We start from the raw sequence: 9,313 nt of genomic DNA, 5'->3' as shown, positions 1-9,313 counted from the left end.
CCATGAATTCTTTGTTTACCTCGAATTCTTTATCGAGCTTTTAAATATTCCCTTTAAAGTTGTTTCAACCGTAATTTACATTGAATTTGCATTGAGTTGTTTTAGTTCCCTTAAATTATACACATTTTACTTCAATGCTTACTTTTAAAAGGATAATTTGTTTCTGGATAATTATACAGCTTAAATTAGTCACTGAATAACTGGATCTTTCGCCTGTTCAATTACCAACTGTTCGTAGTTTTTAGTTGACATTTTAGGGAATCCTGAGCAAAGGAAACTCGAATTCTTTCACACAGCTTTCTTTGTAGGTTTCCTAAATTCACTTGCTTGACAGACATTTAATTTTGAGTTATTTAGTTTAACACATGAACTTTAAAACTGAATTTATCCAGATTTGTTGTCGCTGGTCAGCTGATTTTATTTAGCCTTCTTTCCATTTGTTTTGTGATGTTGTAATAAGTTGATCGGTTAGTAAAAATAGAGCACTGTTATTCGTGTTTTTCGATTTACATTGCGGATTTACTTGACTGTATGATTTACGTTCACGAGCTGAAGATTAAACTGTTGTCCTGTTTCCAGTAGTAGCAGATCCCAGTTACCTTGGAATAGTGACGAGTTCCTTTCGCGCCAAGGCTAACCAAGCGAGTTGCAGAGTTAGTTTTCCCCTTGTTGTTCATACGCCGAAGTCGCTCAAATTCTCTTAACGCTTACTTTCCCGATTTGTGTGCTTGGAAGGGCAAAACCTATCGTCAGAGATCAGTGCTTTATCAATGATCTTCGCGCCAACGACCAAACATGCCATGAGAACCAAGCATATCATAAGAAACAGATTATAGTGATTACAAAATTTTTAATCTTTTCCTTATAGGAACGCTTTAAATGTAGTCAAAAGCGATGTTTTTTTTTCTCATTGTATCATCAGGGGCACCCAACGAGAATATAAGTTCAAAACCACTTAAACATAGCACTGTTAAACGTATTTTAGTATTAAAAGGTAGATATAGGTATATTTTTATCCCGTCCTGAAAAATTTTTCATCTGTTCGGATTTCCTAGCTGAAAGTCTAGCCATCCAAAAAAGGGATCAAAACTTATCTTTTCGAAAACTTCAGCCAGATAAAGGCTCCCGGAAATTCTGGGTGACCTTTTTAGGGTAAAAATCCGTTAAAAATGGGTAATTATACCATTTTTTAGATTTTTCGAAAATCCTAGGAGAGGCAGGCAAGCAAGAAATTTTACAACAAATGTTCCGAAAATTCTAGATCTCAAATCGTCTTCCGAACAGATATTTTCCGAAAATTGACGTTGGGTGCCCCTGTATCATTTTGCAATTGTGATAACTATTTCAAAGCTTCTCCGCGGCTCATAGATATTAACCAAGCATTTTAAACATGATTTTCTTCACCAACAACCATGGTAGACATATAGCCATGATGACTATCTGCCTTTGTCTTTTTGAGCAGCGAGAAAGCCGCTGGCAAACTTCGCACGTCCAAAGTCGCCAATGGAAGCGAATCTAAAGAAAGAAAAGCTGTAATAAATCTTCATGAATTAAATTTCCATTCTCGCCTCAGCTTTGGATATGTTGCTTGTGTGATGCATGGCGGGTCAGAAATGCCTTCAGTTAAGGGGAATAGAGCGACACTATATTGTGTGATTCTAACCTACTCTGGGCCTCAGCTAGTTTCTTAAGCAAATAACTGTTTCGTAGACTACTAATTAGCCCGGCCGTAAGATTTCGCGTAGGCCAAGCACGTTTAGGCGGTCTAATGAAAGATCTGAAGTGGGGGCGTGTGAAGGTTTCCCGCCTTGAAAAACCGATTCTGAAGAATACAATAAAGACTGCTTTGTAATGTAACTGTTTCGTGACTGCTAAATTAACGAAAATAAGTGCATTGTGTGTGTTTTTTGTTAATGCAGTTATTATTACTATACCTTTGCTGCCTTCAGCTGGCCAATATTTGAACGCGTCTTCTGGGATTTCTGTGGTTTCTGTCTGGAAAACAACCTGCATAGAAAGAGAAATGGTACAGGGAGCCGAAAGCGGGAATGTTCGAGCAAGGAAGGATTTCAAAATCTTGAGTGGATGGACTCTCTTGGTGCTATCATGTTACTTAATATTTCGCGCAGAGCTTGAAAATAAAATTGATAGATCTTGTGTTCCCACAGGGAGCCCACACAATCTGTTTGTGTAGCCGATTGTTATTTTATAGTAAATGTACTGAATTTACCGTTTGCTTCACCTATAGCGATATATCGCTAACTATGTATATAAATCAATGATAAATAAACGTTGAATTACCTTACCTGTGGTATATAATCGTCCTTTTACCTCAAAAGCGTTTTTTTGAGCGATTTTGAATAAATTTGAGTTCGCCGTTGACAAAATCGCTCAAAAAACCGCTTTTGAGGTAAAAGGACGACTATATACCACAGGTAAGGTAATTCAACGTTTATTTATCATTGATTTATATACATAGTTAGCGATATATCGCTATAGGTGAACCAAACGGTAAATCCAGTACATTTACTATAAAATAACAATCGGCTACACAAACAGATTTTGTGGGCTCCCTGTGGTGTTCCTATCCGCTTTCCCCACACAGGGAAACGCTTCGACACGACTTACCTCTTCTGACAAAGACATTTTCAATCAGCCAGTCGAAGAAGTGAAACAACTTATTAATAAAATTTCAGCTCCACAATGTTGAGAAGAGAACAATGTCACCACGAAAGGTTCCAAAATGTTTATGACAGCGCAAAGGATTTCCTCCTTTAATATTGTAATCTCCTCAATCTTGAGATTGTCACAAGATATACCACCGCATTTAAAACCTTCTCGATCTCCATAATTCGACACATAATACTAAATAATTGCTAAATATAACACAAACAGCGGTGAAACATGTTGTTATATAAGCGTGACGTTGTCTTATGCTAGTCATATGAAAGTAATGGTGACTCTCATCTAAATTTCTCTTCAGTGAGCTTTTACTTACTTCATCTACTCAGATTATAAGAGGGTTATACAAAGAAATGACAAGATCACCAAAATCGTGAATCAGTCCCTTTCTTACTCACCTGAAAGGCGAACACATCCATTCTTAGCAAACCGAAAGTTGCCTAAATCATTTGATTAAAACACAGGCAGACCACCCTCTGTTAGTGGGGGCCGTTGTTGATTGAAATCTGAGCAACGATCTTTTGTTATTTATAGAAGAAATACATATGAACAATACGGTGACTATAATTTGTTCCAAAATGCAGAATTTAAAGCGAATTTTTCAATAAACGTTTGAAGAAAATGCTAACTGAGCCATGTGTCATTTTTTTTCGCCGTCCCGTGCTGTTTTAAGAGCCAATGTCTGTAATTTTCGAGAATCGGTTGACAGTCGTGAATTTTTGAATTTCTTCATATTTTGCCTAAATAATCTCTATAGTACACTAATTTCAAAAATCACGTTAAAACTTGTAAGAGCTTTTTATTTTTTCAGGAATCATGCAAAGTTTGAAAAACTCTAAATCGGCGCTCTTTCGAGTATGAAATTAGCGAAAATTGAGCATTTTCTTCGCGCTCGTACATAAAAACGGAATAATATCTCTAAATGAAATCAAGTCACAACACAGACACACATTTTTACTTTATAATTCAGCAGTTAACTTTAAATAAACCGTTTAAATGTGACTGTACCGGCCGTAAGAAGAAACATGGTTTCAGCACTTTTCAAAAATGGCAAATTTGACCTAACTTCACCATCGTAAAAACCCAGTTGGTACAAGGAATTTAAATATGAAACACCAACCATATTGAAGCATATCCTCTGCTGTTGTTTGTGTTAAAATATTTCTGGCGGCATTCCAAATGCACACCGTCGAGAGACCAAAACCTGAAGGGTATTTTGACACTAGCAAAGCGCGTGCAACAAGCAAATTTCCACGCTTGGAATATTAATCCTTCGCAAACGTAAGTTACTTCGACATTTAAACCCTAGTCAGAGTTGTAACGGTTTCAGATTATTTTTCGGCGTTTCTGTTCGGTTTAACATGATTCCTTTCAACTGATTTTTGCGATAAACCATATAAATGAAGAGACGAATCACAGTTAGTAGAGGGGAATATTGTCGAAATACTCGCTTACTATAGTTTTAATCGTATTGAAACGTTAAAATCAGAAAAGTTATTTACTTACCTGAATTTAAATGCTAGACGGGGTCACAGTACCGCTAACTAAATTCTGCATCACGGCAGAATCGAAGTTAAGTTTGTATATGTTTTCAATCTGTCAACACGAGGGAAGATGACATTCCGGAAGTGCGTGACGCGTAACGCGCCGGAAAAGAAATTCCCGGTATAAGTGTCTTACGGTGCAAGTCTTTGTTGTATGTTCCTATAACATCTCGCACATATTCAAACTTGGTTTGTGGCACCTGTTGCCCAAGTAATGCTGAATGTATTGCGATCATAGAAAAGATGTCGTGAGTCACTTGGTGCGGGGGGGGGGTACTTTAGGAATTTCTGGGTGGGGATGTGCCGCTGGGACCCTGGAACCCTTAACCTATACTAGAGCTAGTTCAGCTGAATTTTGCTACCCTATACTAGAGTAAACTCCCCAAATCCCCCCTATCCTAGAGTAGCTGTTTCCCTAATCTAGATAAATCTTCAACCAACTGATCAGTTTCCTGAAAAATGATACCCTATTCTAGACCCAAACGCTCTGATTTATATACCCTATCCTAGAGTAAACTGCTTGAAAACCATACCCTTCACAGCGGCACATACCTATATAGCCCATATGTGGCAGTGCCCCCCCCCCCGGGCACTTGGTATGTTCCTGACTTGTTAGTTATGTACATAGGGCAATAACCAAACATCGACCCTACCATGCTAATGATAAAAGTAAGGTTTTCTGCATTTACGTTAGGTGATCTTTGTTTGATCCACAAAACTGGCGCATGAAAATAAGAGTTTTCCCTCACCACCTCTAAATGTTTGGTTCCAGGTAGCGGTGCAACAAATCACGTGGTACCGTTCTAGATCAACCTACTGGCTGCTTATAGAGGGATCCATAAAGGCGCATTGATTGATGGCTCTGTATGGCCTGAACTGAAAATGATATACGCAGATGTTTTCTGAGCGACGAAGGTGCAGCTTTTACACCTCCTCTTTCGTTTCGAAAATAGACGAGCATGGATGCGAGCAAAGCGAGCGCGCGAGAGAGAGCCCCTTGCTCTAATGGTCAATAAATCCCCCGCGGCTTTTATTTTCATACGCGAAATCGACGATCTCCAAGGAGAAAATAGATCGACGATCTCTAATGAAAAAGTAGAGGGTCTGTGAACAGGTTACGAAGGTGCTTGCTTTATTTTAGTGAACTCTTTACAAGAGGTCTCAGGTGATTATGCTAACGTCGTGAAAAGTCTACTTTAGGGAAGGAGGAGGAGATGGGTGGGTTGGTTGGCATTGGGTTCTGCATTAGGATCAACCCTACACATACAACAATTCATGTCTTTATCACTACATTTAGAGCTAGCAGACTTTGTTTGATCCACAAAATTGGCACATGAAAATAAAAGTTTTTCCTCACCACCGCTAAATGTTTGGCCTCCGGGTGGCGGAGAACAAATCACGTTGTACCGTTCCAGAACAGCCTACTGGCCATGCTCGCTGCTCATTTAAAAGGGGTCCGTAAAGGCACATTAATTGATGACTCTGTGTCGCCTGAAGAAAATTATATAAGCAGACGTTTCAGAGCGACGAAGGTGCTCCCTTTACACTTCTTTTTCTTTTCGAAAATGGCCACGGACTTCTCTCCTCGCTCCTCGCCGCTAGGCGGTCGTTTTTACCTGAAAGATACCACCACGAAGGAGTTTTAGCACACAAGTCACTGCAGGTGCAGGCCTAGGAAAAGGGTGGTATTCTCCATCTGAAATTTTAAATCGAAATGAAAGGCTATTTTCAGCCTTTTCTCTCTTTTCTCCGCAACGTATTTGGTTAAAAGATAGTAAGTAAAATGGCTGAGGTATTTTAAAGCATTTCTTCATTTACGCGACGGATTTTGACGTTATGAAAAAGAACTTGTCAGTGAATTGGTTTATATTCTAGCCTGCAAACAAGTGCCGGGGGTGGTGGCGGACAGAGCCAGGTGACTATTCCTTTTTTCAGGCTGGAGCTAGCAGTACGTGCATTCTGGTCTAACCCCATACTTTAAGGGCCTCTGTTCGGGGGGCGAGGGATCAGATAATGTACAATTCGTCAACAGCAGGTTGAGGTCTCGCCAGAAGATGTCCTTGCTGCAGAGGAGCAAAGCAATACTACTTTCAGTAATTTAAACATGTTAAATACTTGTATTTCGCTCATCAAATGTGTCCACTGTCCATTGTCGATTTGTGGTTTTTTCAGGAATGTTCTTTTCCGGAGCATTGGCCAATTTTCTTTTAACAGTTTTACTTGTTTCCATTTCCCTGCTCTACCTTCATGTTGCATATGGCGTACGTGTGTACCTAAATCCCTCAATTTATACTGAGGTGATCGATAAAGAAGTCTATACGCCAAGCAGGGTTAAGATTAGTTTATTACAAGCAAGGGCTCAGAAGGCTAAGTGCAAATAAAAGAAAACTAGTGTGAAAAGTTTTGCAGACTCGGCTTACTCTATTTGTTGTCTTTCTCTATTTGAGTTTCGGCTGGTGACATCCTAAAATCAAGTTCAGTTCCACATGTTTTGGGAATATAAAATATAAAACTAAAAAAAACAGCGTTAATTGTCATTATATTTTTTCTTGTACACTCGTGCGATGATTTATCCTTGTCTGTACAGTTGCGTGACCAGACTCAAATTACACACGGGCTTTCATCACGCATCACAGCGTTTAGTCCGAGGCTAAACGACGGTAGATCTCAGTAAACTGCGGCCACTTGCAGTTGAAACGACTGTGGTAAGTAATTCTTAGAGATCTCAAATCCCATTTAGAGCTAGCAGAGCTAGCACGTCGTTTCTAGCGGCTTTATTTTAGGTGCAGAAACTGGAGGTCAATATTTACACTGAATGAGAACTTAACAGCAGCTGACAGCGTTGTCTTTTTCAGCTACTTGCGTGCAATCAAATGCAGTGTTAATGTACTTAACTCTTTTTTATAACCACCAAATTGAAAGGCGTTTTTCAAAAGATTTTAAGAGCTTCCCGTAATGTGCCCCTTGTAAAAGAAGCTAAGTTAGCAAAAACTTTTGTGTGCCTACACTCACGGCTAGCTTGTTTCAGGGTTCCAACGTGCGAAACTACCCTGCACGTTTCGGTGTCTCAGCGACGCACTTTTGTAATGCCGCCAAAAATTTTTTAACACAAGAAACGGCAAAGGATGTGCTTTAAAATAGTTTTTGTTTCATGTTGAAATTCCATGTATCAATTGTTTTTTTCGATGGTGGAGTTAGGTCAAATTTGCCAGTTTTGAAAAGAGCCGAAATCGTGTTTCTTCTTGCGGCCAACACAGTCACATTTAAACAGCTTATCTAAAGATAATTGCTGAATTATAAAGTACAAGTCTGTGTTTTCCTTGTGACTTGATTTCATTTAGAGATATCATCCCGGTTTTATGTACGAGCGCGAAGAAAATGCTTAATTTTCGCTAATTTCATACTCGAAAGAGCGCCGATTTGGAGTTTTTCAAACTTTGCCCGATTCAGGAAAAAATAAAAACCCGTTAGAAGTTTTAATGTGATTTTTGAAATAAGTGTACTATAGAGATTATGTGGGCAAAATATGAACAAATTCAAAAATTCACGCCTGTCAACCGATTCTCGAAAATTACAGACATTGGCTCTTAAGCGCTATTTTGCGGGATGAATATTTGACCTCGTCGGTTAGAACAGCACCTTAGAAACACGTAGAATACAAGACAGGTTATTGACCATAAACATGCAGTTGTTTTTCTTGATGTTAGAACAAACAATTACAATCTGCGGGGAGTCAATGTATTGATAAAATACACAGGCTGAATAGTACCAAATATAGCCTAAATGATTTTAGCTTAGTTTTACTGCGAAACACTGGAACGCTTTACCAGACAATTTGCATGATATGCTTTAGCTGGGACTGGGGAATAGGCCATTTTACAATTGTGTGCTCAGTGCCCTGGCCTTTGAATAGAAGCCAGGCTGGGTGACCTTGTTTTGTTAACACCCCCCCGGGGGGGGGGGTACTTTCTTATACACGTTCATAAGAGGCTAATGGGGATGTGCCACTGGATAGGGTCCCACTTTCACGACTGGATGGACTATAATGGGGTCGCATTTTTAATAGAGTTACTAGAATAGGGTCGCACATTTTCGGATTTTTGGGGTAAGAAACTTCTTCATATTTACGATTAGCAAACGGATACGAATGTTTGTACTGTAGATGAAAAGTAAAGTGTTCTTCATTCAATTCATTTTAGGATGACCTATTTAAAGGATCGATAAGGTAGACACATAAATAGAAAGTGACTAAGTTGGGATCGCGAAAATTACATATTTGCCCAAAAGTGACTAAGATGGGGTCTATAATTGGCCACAAAATAGACCAAATGGGGTAGGGGCTCTTAGAGGCCAGCGGCACATACCCAGTAAAAAGTAATTCAAGTACCTCCCCCCCCCACCCTCGCCGCCAACCTTCCGGTTACAAATCTTCCTGCTTTTCATTGCAAATCGTGGTATTCTCAAGCTAACAAGCCCGTGAACATGATCATTTACATATGAGAAACAAGAAGGTTTGTAACAAAACAAGGTCACCGCTATCCTTGCTTCTATCCAACTGAGCACACTACTGTAAAATGGCCTATTTGCCGTGCAAGGTTCGTGTTTTAAAGTTTAAGATTTTTAGAATGTTTACAACTTTTGCCATTAAATCATAATTTTTGAGGTTCAGGTATTTTAAATTGTATAATAGCTAAGTCGTAAACTTAGCAATTAGTAATTTAATTTTTTCTGCCTTAATTTTTTGCGTGGGATATCTGTTAGCTAGCCCGGGTAGCTAGCCTTACGGCTAAGCATATTTACCACGTAAAATAAGTGTCTATGTCTATGTCTAACTCAGCCACGAGTCTTTACAGATTTCTCATGATTGTGCCCCGAAAAGAAGCACCTTCCTTTCACTCGTCCTAAGGTCTCCTAAGCCTAATCGCGCCGAAGACCTAGAAAGGAGTATTTGTGAAAATTGGTCAGCGGACTCTGACCATGGAATATATGTCCCCATACATGAAGTACTTACCCATGGAACTGAGGAACTGGAACGAGATAAAAAGAACACCGATCCAGTCCTTTCCGGTCAAAAGCAATATGGCTGC

General features: G+C 39.3%; 1 long non-coding RNA gene across 1 annotated transcript; it reads right to left on the bottom strand.

The window, feature by feature from the left end:
- Positions 1–695: 695 nt before the first annotated feature.
- LOC140935038 (uncharacterized) lies at positions 696–2,778 on the bottom strand. The gene is made up of 3 exons (XR_012165162.1): positions 2,629–2,778; positions 1,935–2,007; positions 696–1,515 (listed from the first exon to the last, which is right to left on the bottom strand). It is a non-coding gene; the product is annotated as an uncharacterized lncRNA (long non-coding RNA).
- Positions 2,779–9,313: the final 6,535 nt, after the last annotated feature.

Source organism: Porites lutea, chromosome 4 (assembly GCF_958299795.1).
Source record: "Porites lutea chromosome 4, jaPorLute2.1, whole genome shotgun sequence".
NCBI classification, from domain to species: Eukaryota; Metazoa; Cnidaria; class Anthozoa; order Scleractinia; family Poritidae; genus Porites; species Porites lutea.
Note: the sequence above shows the minus strand (reverse complement) of the source record. Positions and strands in the feature narration are given on the sequence as shown.